The following is a 16,573-nucleotide window of genomic DNA, read 5'->3' as shown; positions in this document are numbered from 1 at the left end:
TGAATATTCACTTATGATGATAGAAGCATTTCCAAAAATACACAGGAATCATGAGGGCCTTAGCCTTATGCATTATGTCTGTATATTCATCTTCCGTTTCCATGGAGAAGTAGACAATAACAAAATCTGCAATGTTTCCCATATTTCTGTAAAATGGCACAGGATTTGTATGCTGGCTATATACATAAGCTTGAGATGTCCCTCATTATTTTAATTATTTAATTATTACTGTGTGTGTATAATATTTCTTTGTGCATGTCCTAGCACACATGTGAAAGTCCTCGAGCCATTTCCTGAACACACTTGTTCTCTTCTACCTTCATGTGTGTTCCAGGCATAGCACTCGTCACCAGGCCTGAAAAGTAAGAGCCTTTTTTCTCTCAACGACTCAAAAGGCCACATCTCCAATCCTTAAATTATTTATTATGAATGGGTGATTTTTACATGTATGTCTGTGTGTACGAATTATATATATATGCACCATGGGTGTGTCATGTTTGTGCCTACAAAAGTCCAAAAGAAGGTACAAATAGTTGTAAGACAACATTTGGATGCTTGGAGTCAAACCTAGGTCCCCTGAAAGTATACAGGTTTCCTTTAGTATTGATCAATCACACCAGTAGTACTAACCACAAATTATTTAATGTTTTCAGTCCTTGATTGTTTGAATCCACAAACAGCACATATACATATTGAAGTCCTTCTCCTTTTTAATGTACGTTCTTCAAAATCTGCGTTTGCTGGTATTGACATGCCTGCATTTTCTATGCTTAACGACTTCCTGGTTGGGATATTTCCGTTGAAATTCCAAGAAACATAAACAACTCCATTATTTTAATCTTACAGAATATAATTTATAAACTATAAACTGATAGGGTTTTGAAGCAACTCAAAGCTAACAAAATATTTACAAAACCCCACTACGTTCTTTTGGGGAGTAATGCTCTTTTTTTCCCTGCAATACCTTCACACATGTCCCTCTACACTATATCAAATGCTCTTGCTCATTTGACCTGGTACTTATAAAGTAAGTGTATAAAAAGCAAAACATTTGAAGTCTCAAAGTAGGAACACAGACATAAGCACAATTTTGTTTCTGTTCTATCTATTCCTAGGCAGAATTGGAGACATCTCATTCTTTCTAAATAAAAGCCAGATAGCCTTGCTTGAGCTGTATTAACACATTCAGGCTTCTGAATTACTGCTCGCTCTGTGTTAGAAATTATCGACCTTAATCTTCTGAAATCGTATCAATTATCAAGTGGTATAGCTTACAATTAAGAGGAAAAGTAGAAAGCAAAAGACATGAGTTTCATTCCTAAAGTCCCTGATTCGCATATGATTCACTTACTGATTCATTAGCATGACAGGGGATACTATAAAATATATGACTCAGCACTAAATACATACAATCATGAAAAATGCAGTAAGAAAAAAAGCATCACACATAGAACACATGGTATAGAGGAAATGTGTTTAACATTCTATGTGGTAAAACATATGCATAATTAAACTCAATATGTTATACTGAGGGTACATAATCTTCTCTTAAGGGCATCTTATAAAGCTGGTGAAACAGAATTATTTCTGAAAAATGGCTAGAAACTAGAAAAAAGAATGAGTCACGAACGGAAGTTGAAACAGCAGTGAAAATACAGCATTTTGTGCAAAACATGGCATTAAGGAAATACAGACTCACTCAGGAAATGAAAGACATTTAATTTTGTGAATAAGAGATTACTTGTAAGTTTGATTTGTAAAAGGCAGGAAATTGGTTTGGCCAGAAAGGCAGAGAAACAGGGGCCACATTATTCAAGGTGACATAAGTTTAGCTAAAGATGTAGGACATCATTTTTAATAAGCAAGAACTCTTGAAGGTTTTTTATGAAGTCAAATTCCATTTAATTTGCATTTGAAATGATGTTCTTCCCATGTTGTTTGGAAAATGGATTAGAAAGAATTAAGGACGTAGTTAAAGAAAAAACATAATTACTAAGAGGTTGCAACAATAGAAGTAATAAGTGCTATTTATGTAGATTTGAAAGTGACCCTTCCGGCAGGAAATCATGGATAAACTCTGAGGACAAATGCAAACCAGAAAATGAGAAGACTGACATATTTTGAAAGAAGAAAGAATTGACAAGGATTTCAGTCTTTCCCTGGGGAAAATTAATTGAATTCTAGTGCTTCTCATGAACATCTGAAACCCATTATGAGGGCATAGTAAAAATGGCATTTCAATTTTTGAGCTGCTAATTTTGCAGTGTGGCAAGCATGCATCCATAAGACATGTAGGGGCAGGGTGGATAGGAAAATCTGAGGGACATCCATGTAGGAGAGTGTTCCTGGTTTGAGGGTTTGAAGTATAGGTTAGGAAAGGATCAGAAGAACAACATAATATGAATGTATTAAAGAACAATTTGTAGCTTGTGCAACCACTTCTACGAGTTCAAATGACCTTTGTGAGATGTTGTCCCACTGGTGAGAGAGAGAATCCCTGACCACACTGACAACTAAGATTCCATGAACACACAACTTTCTCTACAAATACTAGGTATATAAATAAAACTATTTTGAGCCTGTACACTCATAAATATTGTGATGCTTACCTGACTCAGTTCTTAAAGGTGGAAAACAAATTATCAGCTAAACCCTTAGTAAGTCTGTGAAAAAAATATATATGCCAATATGGGAACTACTTATATTCACTATTTTTTGGTGTGTATCCTAAAGATAGCAAGGGACAACAGAAACATATCTTACAGTAAAATTTATATCTACACCTATGGTTTTGATCCCTACACACACACACACACACACACACACACACACACACACACACACACACACATAGAGGGGAGTTTAGAAATCTTAGAGAAATAGTCTTCTTCATTTTAAAATGCAAAAGTATTATTAAACTGCTTGTCATATGAAAAATTTTTAGTATATGAATAACTATCTGGTAGTTTGCCATACATGATGATGAACTATTAATTTTTATTAATTGTTATAAATTACCTATAATAAAACTTGTGTTAAATATGATATTTAATTTAAAAAATAATTTGAAGTGTGTGGTAAAGCATCAGAACTTTGTGAGTTCTAGAATACAGTCTCAGTCCCATGTTACCTCTAACACAAGTACACAAAGAAAGCTGCCAATTGTGAGATTTTTGGGTTGATTTTGATTTTTTTCTTTTAGATACTTTTATTAAAGTTTTGAGATTTTCATAAGTAAGTTGAAGTTGATTTTCATTCTCTTTCCTGTCTCCCACCAAATTTCATGCTCCTACTCTCTTTTAAGTACATGATATTATCTTTTATTTTTATATACATGCACATACACACACAGACACACACACAGACACACACACACACACACACACACACACGACATACTGAGAACATTTAGTGCTTCTTGTAACTATATGTGTTTTGAACTGACTTCTTGGAATTGAATAGCATATTCAGAGGCTTTTTCCTGAAGAAGAATGATTTTTTAACTCTCCCACATCTTTTGATTGCCTCTGTCCATATAAGGATGAAACCTTGTGAGCACACACACACACACACACACACACACACACACACACACACATATATATATATATATATATATATATATATATGAGCATATATATACATATATATGCTCTGTTGTCTTTCTTCAAGGCTTGTCAAGGGAGCCAAATTGTTGAGATTTCAGGTATAGCTATTCTGTCACATGTAGAAGATGTCTTGGTCTTCTGGCTCGTACAGTCTTTCCATCTTGTTTTCCTCAATGCTCACTCAATATAGGTTGTGTAGTCAATATATTGATTGACTGGAGTTGGGAACTTCATATGCATTGATACTGTAGGTTTTGAGCAGTTGTGGATTTCTGTAGTAGCCTTTATCTTCTGGATAAAGAACCTTCTTTCAGAAAGGAGAACTACCATTGTTTGCGAGTATAAGGATATGTATTTAGAATGCAGTTAAAAAGTGTAGCGATTCGCAAAAGTAGCAACACTAAGCTGTCTTTTAAGGCCCACAACCTCAGCAGGCATAGGTAGTCAGGTGGGTGTTTTTCCTAGGGCACTAATTACTTCTTATTTATCAAGTTATATGCTGCTTGGAGACTTGTTTGTTAACCCCGGATATAAGTGGCACTATTTTAATTCTGAACATATTTTGTCAGGTTGCTTATTATTGTGGCTTTTGGGTGTCACAGCTAGTTTAAATTACAAGTGAGTTTTGTCCCTTGGCATCTATACAATACCCTCTGATGTTTTGAATACTAGTCTTCAGCAAAGGAACTCGCAGTTCTGTTTCAGCTTTCTTCTTCTAAGTCCTGCGTTTCATGGGTATGATGTCTAAAGGAATCGACTTTTACCCTTAACTTTTGTGACTGGGTTGGTGTCTGTGTTTCATTTTAACTAGCCTGAAGAGTACCCTCTAGCAGGGAAAAGACTACACTATAAGGTTAAAGTCTGTGTTGACCCCAGCTCAAGTTCTCCATGTTCAATAAGTTATTTGAATGTTTTCCTCTACCATGGGGATATTTGTCAGTTTTTTAGAGAGCAACTCTTTGTCATAGCATCAACCTGGCTTGTTTGATGATTTGAATGGGTCCCCAGTCCTTAGTCAAAAATTCCCTTGAATGCAGCCCAGTCCCTCCACTAGGAGTCTTGCCTAGGAATTAGAAATGGTGAGTTGTGATTCTGCAATCCCCATTATTAGGAGACCTTATTGAGATCACTGTTATAGAAACAAGTTAGTATTCATTGCATTAGATTTCCACATCACCTACCAAAGGCTCCCAAATTCTAGCATTATCTCCCTGTAATCTCTTACTCCATCTCATTTCCCCTACTGAATCCCTACCAATGCTTGTCCCCACTCCTATTATGTCTGTAAAATCTATTCTAGGTTTCCCTCAAAGAATGATGCCTGTGTCTCCCATTGACCTCTCCTCTTTACCTAAGTTCTTTGGGTCTACAGATTATAGATTCGTTATCATTTACTTAATAGCTAATATCCACTGAGAAGCTGATATATACTATGTTACCTCACTAAGCTTTTTTTTAAATTCTATAATGCTCCATTGTATAGTTCTTTATCCATTCTTCTATTGAAGGATATCTGTGGTCTTCCCAGTTTCTGTTTATTATGAAAAAATCTAAAATGATCATGTGTGAGAATGTGACCTTACTACACAATGTAGTGTCCTTTCTTATATGCCTAAGACAGTATAGATGCGATGCAGTATAGATATTGAGATAGATTGATTCCCAAATTTGTGAGGAACTATGTTATTGATTTCCATTGTTATTATTCAGGTTTACACTTTCACCAGCAATGGAGCAGTCTTCTATTCTACATCCTTGCCAGCATGTGTTGTCATTTGTGTTAGGTGACCTTAGCTATTCTGACAGGTGTAAAATGGAATTTCAAAGTAGTTTTGGTTTGCATTTTCCTGACAGCTAATGATGTTGAACGTTTAAGTTTTTCTCAGTCATTTGAGATTCCTTTATTGTGAACTCTCTATTTAGATTTGTACTGGATTTTTAACTTAGTTTATTTTTTGACATCTCATTTATCAAGTTCTTTATATAAATTTGCTGTTCATCCTTTATCATATGTGGAATGGGTAAAAAAAATAGTTTTCTTATTCTGCATCCTGCCTCTCTGTTTCTATTTAATTCACAATATTCTTTGCCTTACAGAATATTTTCAGTCCAAGAAAATCCCACACTCATTTCTAATTCCTAGTCCCTAGTGCTGGAAGGAACTAGACAGATGTTCTACAGATTCTGAGACCAAAAAATGCCATGCCATACTACGATAGCTAGCAAAACTTTCAATTTCTGTAGATGGAGAAAATAAAATATTCTATGATAACTTCTAAATTAATCAACATTTATCTACAAACCATGCCAAGTAAGAGGGACTAGTGGTAAAGTACAACATAAAGAGGTTAATTACATCAAAAACATACAGCAAATAAATAACCCCACAGCAGCAAAGTCAAGTAAACAGAGGGAACCACCAATAACAAAAACAACAGCAGCAACGACATAGCAGAAATGACTACTCATTGGTCATTGATACCTCTCTGCACCAATAAACGTCTCAATGAAAAGAAACATACTAAGAGAATGGATCCACCTACAGCCCTCCATGTTCAGATCCTGCTGGGAGAGAACTGATCTCCCAGAAGTGCTTTCGCTCCTGGGTCCACAGGTGAGACCATACTCTCCCTCCAATAAATGTCCAAAGGGGGACCCACCAGGAACCCACAGGGCACAGGAACAGCAGAGCAGCCTGTGACAGAATCCTTTCTGTCTCCATCTGTGCCCAGGAGCTAAGACTGTACTACAACCCTCCATACACAAATCCTGCCTTGAGAGAGCTGGTCTCCCTGTAGTGCTAGCAATACTAAACCTACAAGTGATATCCTACTTTCACTCCAATAACTCTCCAAAGAGGGACAGGCCCGGGAACACACAAGGCACAGGAACAGGATTCTTCCAGTCCCCATCTGTACCCAGAGCAAAGGATATCCCACGGCCCTCCATACCCAAATCCCACACACAGAGAGCTGCTCTCCCAAGAATGTTCTCACTCCTAAGATCACAGGCTCAAAGGCCCACAGTTTGGACAAGGTCCAGTCAGAGAGTGAAAGACCAACTAACACCGGTGATATCAAGATTGCAAGAGGCTAGTGCAAGACCTAAGCATCAGAAACCACAGCTACTTGGCATCATCAGAACCCAGTTCTCCCATTACAGCAAGTCCTGGATACTCCATTAAACTGGAAAAGCAAGATTTGGATGTAAAATCACAACTCATGATGATTATAGAGTACTTTAAGAAAGATATAAATGATTGCCTTAAAAAATATAGAATACAGGTAAACAGTTACAAGCACTTAAAGAGAAAACACAGAAATCCCTTAAAGAATTACAGGAAAATAACCAAACAGATGAAGGAATTGAACAAAGCCATTTAAGACTTAAAATTGAAATAGAAGTAATAAAAGATCACAAAGGGAGACAACCTTCGATATAGAAAATATAGGAAAGTGATCAGGAATCATAGACACAGCATCACCAACAGAATACAAGTAATAGAAGAGCGAATCTCAGGGGCAGAAGATACCATAGAAAACATTGACATAACAGTCAAAGAAAGTACAAAATGCAAAAACATCCTAACCCAAAACATCCAGGAAATTCAGGACACAATGAGAATACCAAACAGAAGGATACTAGTAAGAAGAGAGTAAAGGGCCAATAAAAATCTTCAACAAAATTATAGAAGAAAACTTCCCTAACCTAAGGAAAGAGATGCCTGTGAACATACAAGAAGCCTACAGAACACCAAACATATTTGACCAGAAAAGAAATTCTTCACATCACATTATAGTCAAAACATCAAATGCACAAAACAAAGAAAGAATATTAAAAGCAGTAAGGGAAATGTTAAGTAACATATAAAGGCAGACCTATCAGAATGACACCAGACTTTTCAACAGAGTCTCTGAAAACTAGACTATTTTGGGCAGATGACATACAGACCCTAACAGAAAACAAAAATCACTCAACACTAATATATCCAACAAAACTCTCAATAAACATAAATGGAGAAACCAAAATATTCCATGACAAAAATAAATTTATAGAGTATCTTTTTACAAATCCAGCCCTTTAAAGGATAACAGATGGAAAACTCCAATACAAGCAGGGAAATTACACCCTAGAAAAAGCAAGAAAGTAATCTTGCAACACACTGAAAAGAAGATAGCCACACAAACATAATCCCACCACTAACAACACAAATGAGAGGAAACAATCACTTTTCTTTAATATCTCTTAACATCAATGGACTGAGTTACCCAATCAAAAGACATAGACTATCAGACTGGATATGTAAACAGGACCCAGCATTTTGCTGCAAAATAAAAACGCACCTCAGTGACAAAGACAGGCACTCCCCAAAAGTAAAAGTCTGGAGATATTTGTTTCCAAACAAATAGTGGCAAGAAACAAGCTGGGGTGGCCATTTTAATATCAAATACAATCGACTTTCAACCAAAAGTTATTAAAGAGATAAGGAAGAACACTTCATACTCATCAAAGGAAAAATTTACCAAGATGAACTCGCAATTCTGAATGTCTATGATCCAAATGCCAGAGCACCCAAATTCATAAAAGAAATTTTACTAATGCTCAAAGCATACATTGCACCACAAAGAATAATAGTAGGAGGCACCACTCTGATCAATGGACAGATCATGGAAACAGAAACTAGACAAAGACACAGTAAATCTAACAGTAGTTCTGAACCAAATGGATTTACCAGACATCTATAGAACATTTCATCGTAAAATAAAAGGATATACCTTCTTCTCAGCACCTCATGGGACCTTCTCAAAAACTGACCATATAATTTATCGCAAAAGAGGCCTCAATAGATATAAAGAAATTGGAATAATCTTGTGCATCTTATTGGATCACAATGGACTAAGGCTGGTCTTCAATTAAAAACAAAAATAACAGATAGCCCACATACACATGGATGATGCACAATGCTCTACTCAATGACAAATTAGTCAAGGAAGAAAAAAAATTATTATTATTTTTTTTTTTAGAATTTGATGAAATCGAAGGCACAACATACCCAAAATTATGGGATACAATGAGAACAGTGGTAAGAGCTCTCTGAGAGCCTCAAAAAGAAATTGGAGAGAGCATACTTTAAGTCCTTGAAAACTCTAGAAACAAATTCACCCAAGAGGAGTAGACAATAGGAAATAGTCAAACTCAGAGCTGAAATAAACCAAATAGAAACAAAAAGAACATACAAAGAATCTAAAAAAGGGGAAGCTAATTATTTGATAAAATCAAAAAGATAGGTAAACACTTAACCAGCTTAGCCAGAGGGCACAGTGACAGTATCCAAATGAAATCAGAAAATAAAAGGGAGAAATAACAACAGAAACTGAGAAAATTCAAAAAAATTATTGAGCCGTGAACAACGCATCAATGGCCAAGATAAGGCTCAGGACCTGAATGGCAAGAAGAAGAAGCTGTTGAAACAATTGGACGATCTGACAGTAGAACTGTCCCAGTTTTGAGTCACCAAAATGACAGGTGGCACCATACCCAAGCTCTCCAAGATTCAAGTCCTATGCAAACTCATCACCCCTGATTTCACTGTCATTAATCAGACTCAATAGGAAAACATAAGGAAATTCTTCAAGTGAAAGAAGTACAAGTCCCTGGACCTGCGACCCAAGAAGACTAGAACCATCCACCACAGGCTCACCAAGCACTAAGAGAAGCTAAAGACCAAGAAACAGCAGAGGAAGGAGCAGCTGTACCCACTGTGCAAGTGTCCAGTCAAGGCCTGAAAAGACAACAATAAAGTGCAAGACTGACTAAAAAAATTATCAGATCCTATTATAAAAGCCTATATTCAACAAAACTGGAAAATCTGGAGGATATATAGACAATTTTCTAGACAGATACCAGGTACCAAAGTTAAATAAGGACCAGATAAACCATACAAACAGTCCCATAAAGCCTAAAGCAATAGAAACAGTTATTAAATTCTCCCAACCAGAAAAAGTCCAGGACCAAATGGGTTTAGTGCAAACCTTCAGAGACCTAATACCAATACTCTTCAAACTATTCCACAAAATAGAAACAGAAGGAATACTACAAAATTCATTCTTTGAAGCTACAATTACACTTATAACTAAACCATACAAAGACCCAAACAAAGAAAGAAAAGTTCAGAAAATTTTCCCTCAAGAATATCGATGCAAAAATACTCAATAAAGTTCTCACAAATCAAATTCAAGAACATACTAAGAGAATCAAGTAGGCTTCATCACAGGGATGAAAGGATAGTTCAATGTATGGAAATCCAGCAATATAATCCAGTATATATAAAAAAAATCAACAAAAACAAAACCACACATGATCATTTCATTAGGTACTGAGAGACCATTTGACAAAATTCAACACTCCTTCATGATAAAAGTCTTGGAAAAGTCAGGAATTCAAGGACCGTATCTAAACATAGTAGAAGCAATATACATCAAACCAGTAACCAACATCAAATTAAATAAAGAGAAACTTGATACAATCCTACCAAAATCACAAACTAGACAAGGCTGCCCACTCTCTACATTCATATTCATTATAGTACTCCAAGTCCTAGCCAGAGAAATTAGACAACAAAAGAAAGTCAAATGTATACAAATTGGAAAGGAAGAAATTATAATATCTCCATTTGTAGATGATATGATAGTATACTTAAGTGACCACAAAAATTCTACTGGAGAACTCCGAAATCTGATTTTAAAAAAATACAAACAAACAAACAAAAAGACTTCAGCAAAGTAGCTGGATATAAAATTAACCCAAACAAATCAGCAACCTTCTTCTACTGGAAGGATAAATAGGCAGAGAAAGAAATTAGGAAAATGACACCAATCACAATAGTCACAAATAACATAAAATGCCTTGGTATGACTCTAACCAACGAGGGAAATATCTGTATGAGAAGAACTTTAAGTCTCTGAAGAAAGAAATCAAAGAAGACCTCAGAAGATGGAAAGACATCCATGATCATGGATTGGCAGGATTAATATAGTAAAAATGGCCATCTTGCCAAAAGCAATCAACAGATTCAGTGCAATCCCCAACAAAATTAAAACTCAATTCTTTATAGAGTTAGAAAGAATAATTTGCAAACTAATTTGTTATAGCAAACACTCCAAAATAGTGAAAACTGTCTTCAACAATAAAAGAACTTCTGGGGGAATCAAGCTGTTTTACAGAGCAATAGTGATTTAAAAAAAAAAAAGCATTGGAATTGGTACAGAGACAGGCAGGTAGATCAAGGGAAGATAATTGAAGACCCAGAAATAAACCCACACACCTATGGTCACTTGATCTTTGAAAAAGGAGCTAAAACTATCCAATGAAAAAGGACAGCATTTTCAACAAAAGGTGCTGGTTCAACTAGAGGTCAGAATGTAGATGAATGCAATTTGACCCATCATTATCTCCTCATACAATTCAAGTGGATCAAAGACCTGCACATAAAACCAGATACACTCAAATTAATAAAAGAAAAAGTGGAATAGAGCCTAGAACAAATGGACACAGGGGAAAATTTCCTGAACAGAACACCAATGGCTTAAGCTCTAAGATCAAGAATCCACGAATGAGACCTTATAAAATTGCAAGCTTCTGTAAGGCAAAGGACACTGTCAATAGGACAAAACCACAACCAACAGATTGGGAAAAGATCTTTATCAATCTTACATCTGATAGATGGTTAATATTTAATATATACAAAGAACTTAAGAAGTTAGACTCCAGAGAATCAAATAATCCTACACAAAAATTCTCAACTGAGGGAATACGAAATGGCTGAGACATACCTGAAGAAATGCTTAACATCCTTAGTCGTCAGGGAAATACAAATCAAAATACCCTGAAATACCTCCTCATACCAGTCAGAATGGCTAAGATTAAAAATTCAGGTGACAGCAGATGCTGGCAATGATGTGGAGAAATAGGAACACTCCTCCATTGTTGGGGGAATTGCAAGCTTCTTAAAACCACTCTGGTCATAAATCTGATGGTTCCTCAGAAAATTGGACATAGTATTATCTGAGGACTCAGCTGTACCACTCCTGGGCATATACCCAAAATATGCTTCAACATATAACATGGACATGTGTTCCACTGTGTTCATAGCAGCCTTATTTATAATAGCCAGAATCTGGAAAGATCACAGATATCCTTCATCAGAGGAATGGATAAAAAAAATGTGGTATATTTACACAATGAAGTACTACTCTGCTATTAAAAAGAATGACTACATGAAATTCTTAGGCAGATAGATGCAACTAGAAAAGTTCATGCCGAGTGAGGTAACCCAATCACAAAATAACACACAGTGTATACACTCACTGATATGTGGATATTAGTCCAAAAGCTTGAAATACATAAGAAAAAAATTCACAGATCATATTAATCCCCAAAACAAGAAGACCAAAATGTAGATGCTTCATTCCTTCTTAAAAGGAAGTATAAAATACGCATGAGAGGAAATACAGGGACAAAGAGTGGGGCATGGATTGAACGAAAGGTCATCTAGAGACTGCCCCACCTGGGGATCCATCTCATACGCAGCCATCTAACACAGTCACTATTGCTGAAGCCAAGAAGTGCTTGCTGACAGGAGCCAGTATGGGTGTCTCCTGAGAGGCTCTGATGAGCATGGTTGCAGTTAACCATTAGACTAAACAAGGGGACCCCAATGGAGGAGTTAGAGAAAAGATTGAAGGAGCTGAAGCGTTTTGTAACCCCATAAGAAGAACAACAATACCAAACAACAAGAATCTCCAGAGCTCCCAGGGACTAAACCACCAACCAATGGGTACACACAGAGGGACCCATGACTCCAGCCAAACATGTAACAGAGGAAGGCATTGTCTAGCATCATTAGGAGTAAAAGAAAGCCCTTGGTCCTGTGATGGCTTGGCTCCCCAATGTAGGGTATAGTTAGGGTGTTGAGGTTGGAGTGGATGGGTGGGAGTTAGAACATCCTCACAGAAGCAGTGGGAGATGGGACGCTGTATGGGAGAGGGAGGAAAGGGAAATAATTTTTGAAATGTATATACATAAATTGTCCATGAAAAATTATATTAAAAAATATTCTGAGCAAACTAAGAAGAAGTAAGCTGGAGTCATTTTAATATGTGACAAAATAAACCTGACAAATAATTAGAAGTGATAGAAAAGACACTAAATATGCTTAAAATAAAAACCCACAAAAATGACAATTCAATTTTTAACAGCTATTTCTCAAATACAGGGGCATCCAAAGTATCGAATAATACATTTTTGTAGGTTAAATCACATGGTAACTTCAAACCCTGTGTGTGGTCCTAATGTCACATTCTCACCAAAGACTAATTATAAAGATAGAAACGATACAGAGATATATTGAAATTACCCAATATTATTAACCAAATGGCACTATCAGATAACTATCAAATATTTAATCCAAATACAAAAGAATATATAATTTTCTCAGAACCAAATTCGACTTTCTCTCCAGTGGACCACATACTCAGAATCAAAGCCAGTCTCAATAGAAATCACATCCTTCATCCTATCAGATCATTTCGAGTGAAATCTTGATATTATCAAAAATAGAAATAACAGAAAGCTATAAAGCTCTTGAAAACTGAATAATTCATTACAGAATGATAAATGGGTCAAAACAGAAATGAAGAAATAAATAATAGTCCTTCTAGAATTTAATGAAAGTGAATGCAAAACATGCTTTAATTTATGGAACACAAGAAGTCTATTCTAAGAGGCAAGTTCACTCATATAAACACTTATAGTACTAAGAAAAAATTAGACAGCTCTCATACTAGTAAATTAGCAGCATAACTAAAACCTCTAGAACAAAAGGAAGTAATTATACCCAGGGAGAATAGATGGCAAGACATAATCAAAATAATGGCTGAAATCAGTAAAATTGAAAAAGAAAATAATGAAATGAATTAATAAAACAAAAATATGGTTCTTTGAGAAAATCCAGAGATATATAAACCCTTAATCAAAATTACTAAAGGGCACAAAGCAAATATCCAAATCAATACATTCAAAAATGAAAGGGGACCATATCAGCAGACACCTTGGACCCCCATGAGGACAATACTTTTAAAAACACATACCTATTTAAATTTGAAAATCCAAAATAATTGAATAATTTTCCAAATACATATTATTTAAGATAGATAAATCATGATCAAAGAAACAGACAGACCTATTTCCTCTAGTCAAATAAAAACAGTCATAAAAATTTCCCCAACAAAGGCCCAGGGCCAGAATGCTTTGAGGCACAATTCTACAAGACTTTCAATGAAGATTTAATGTCAATACTACTCATATCATTACAGAAAATAAAAATGTACTAGACACTGTCTAACTTATTTTGGGTTACAGTTAATCTGATGCATAAATCACATAAAGATCCAAGAAAGGCAGAGATTTACAGTTCAATTATCATCATGAACATAAATAAAAAAAAAACTACTGAGTCAAATATTTGCAAACTGAATCTGTGTACATATAAAAAAGATGATCTATCATGATCAAGTAGATTTTATACAAGAAAGGCAGGAATGTTTCAATATATGTGAATTGTTAAATATAATCCTCAATATAAAAACACTGAAAGGTAAAAACCACACAATCATTCTATTAGCTTCAGAAAAGACCTTTAACAATATCCAACATCCCTTCATGCTAGAATTCCTGGGGGAGATTATGGATGTAATGGCTATACATCAACATGACAAACCTAGCTTATAGCAAGCAGATAGCCAACACTACTTTAAAAGGATAGAAACTCAAAGCAGTTCCTAAAAATAAAATTAAGAACAAGATAAGGTTATCTACCTTTATACCTCTTCAGTATAATACTTAAGTGTTAGCAAGTACAATAAGACAATTGAAGGTGATAAAGTAATATAACCTAGAAAGAAAGAAGTCAATTAACTTGCAGATAATGTGATAGTATTGAAAGGTAAAGTAAAAAATTCCACTAGGTCACTCCTACAACTGATAAACACTTTCAGCAAAGTATCTAGATACAAAATCAATACCCAAACCTTAGGAGCAACCTTATATACAAACAACAAAAATCTGATCATAAAATCGTGGAAATAAAAATACCATTTTATTATTATAATTTTTATTGATAATAGATTTTTCCCTCATACAATACATCCTGACCACAGTTTTTCCTCCCTCCAACTCTCCCTGCTTCCTCTTACCTTCTTCTTCCATAAATCCATTCTACCTCTGTAATCTATCAGAAAAGAAAGGGCTTCATAGAGATAACAAACAAACATGACAAAACAAAATAAAATAGGGCAAGGCAAGATCCTTCCCCACCAAAACTGGACAAGGCAACCTAACAGAAAAAAGATAAAAGCCTCAAATAATAATAATTTAAAAAAATGTTGATGTATGTGTAACCAAGCATGTGAAAGAGTTGAAAAAGAAAAACATCAAGTCATTGAAATTGAAGATATCAGATGGGAAGATCTCCCATGTTCATGAATCCGTAGAATGAATATAATAAAAATATCAATTTTACAGTAAGCAACCTATCAATTGAAGCAATATTATAACACAGTTCTTCACAGATCTTGTAAGAACAATTCTCATCTTTATATGGGACCATGAGAACACCAGAATAGCTGAAGCAATCCTGAACAATAACAGAATTGCTGGAAGAGTCCCCATCTCCTACGTTACCTGGTACTGCAGAGCTCTCGCAGGGAAAACACCACAGTATTCACACAAAATTAAACAAACTGACCAATTGAAACAAATGTAAGACATGAATGCAAATCTACACACGTACATAGACCTGATTTTTCTTATAAGAAACCCAAAAATACGCATTAAAGAAAAGACAACATCTTCAACAAATGGTGCTGGTTAAACAGGCTGCCTACAAGTAGAAAAAAAAAAAATCCAACTACATCTGTGCTTACCACCCTGCATAAAACTCAAGTCTAAATGGATAGATGACCTCAGCATACAGCCAGATACATTGAATTAATAGAGGAGAATTTGGGGAATATCCTTAAACTAGTTGCCACAGGAGGAGTCTTTCTGAAGAGAACACTGTTGACATAGGGATCAACAATTAATAAATGGACCTGATAAAACTGAGAAGTATATCAAAGGACACTGTCATTCTGACTAAGTGGCGGTCAACTGAGTGGGAAAAAATGTCACCTACTGAATATCAAATAGAGAGCTAATATTCAAAATATGTTATGAAGAAAACAAATACTCCTATTAAAATATGGTACTTGTAAAACAGCATTCTCGGTAGGTAAAACTCAAATGGCAGAAATGTGCTTAAATTATCATCATAAGCTATCAGGAAAATGCAAATCAAAACTACTTTGAAGACTTCACCTTATACCTGTCGGGATGACTAACATCAACAGAGTAACTGATAACACATGCTGGTGAGGATATGAGGCAATGGAAACATACCTCCGTTGCTGTTGACAATGCAAGCTGCTGTAGGCATTATGAAAATCAGTGTGGCAGTTGCTTAAAAAGATGGGAATGGATCTACCTAAAGATCCAGTTATACTATTTTTGAGTATAAACACAAGTTCCCTAAAGTATGCTAAAGACAATGCATACACAACACATGTGTATCGAGATATTTAGCTGGTGCTGCACATAGCATTCACCCAAATGTCCCTGTGTCCATGGTAAAATGACTCCAATGATATTCTGTTATACTCATATATTAGTGCCTTGTTCGGCCATCCTCAGAGAAGCTTCCTCCAGCAAGAAAAGGTACAACTATAGAAGCCTACAAGACATTACTAAGACAGTCCTAGACTTTGCAACTCTCAGTCTTAAATAGGACGTCTCCATCAAATCCTTCCCCTTCTAGTCCAGGGAATCACACAGAATGAAAGACACAGGGGGATAGAGAACACTGAGAAAAC

At 35.6% G+C, this 16,573-nt stretch overlaps 1 pseudogene; it reads left to right on the top strand.

The window, feature by feature from the left end:
• Positions 1 to 9,394, top strand: part of LOC116913877 — a 78,527-nt pseudogene extending 69,133 nt beyond the window's left edge.
• Positions 9,395 to 16,573: the final 7,179 nt, after the last annotated feature.

Source organism: Rattus rattus, chromosome 12 (genome assembly GCF_011064425.1).
Source record: "Rattus rattus isolate New Zealand chromosome 12, Rrattus_CSIRO_v1, whole genome shotgun sequence".
In the NCBI taxonomy this organism is placed as follows: Eukaryota; Metazoa; Chordata; class Mammalia; order Rodentia; family Muridae; genus Rattus; species Rattus rattus.
This window is presented reverse-complemented; position numbering and strand designations above follow the sequence as displayed.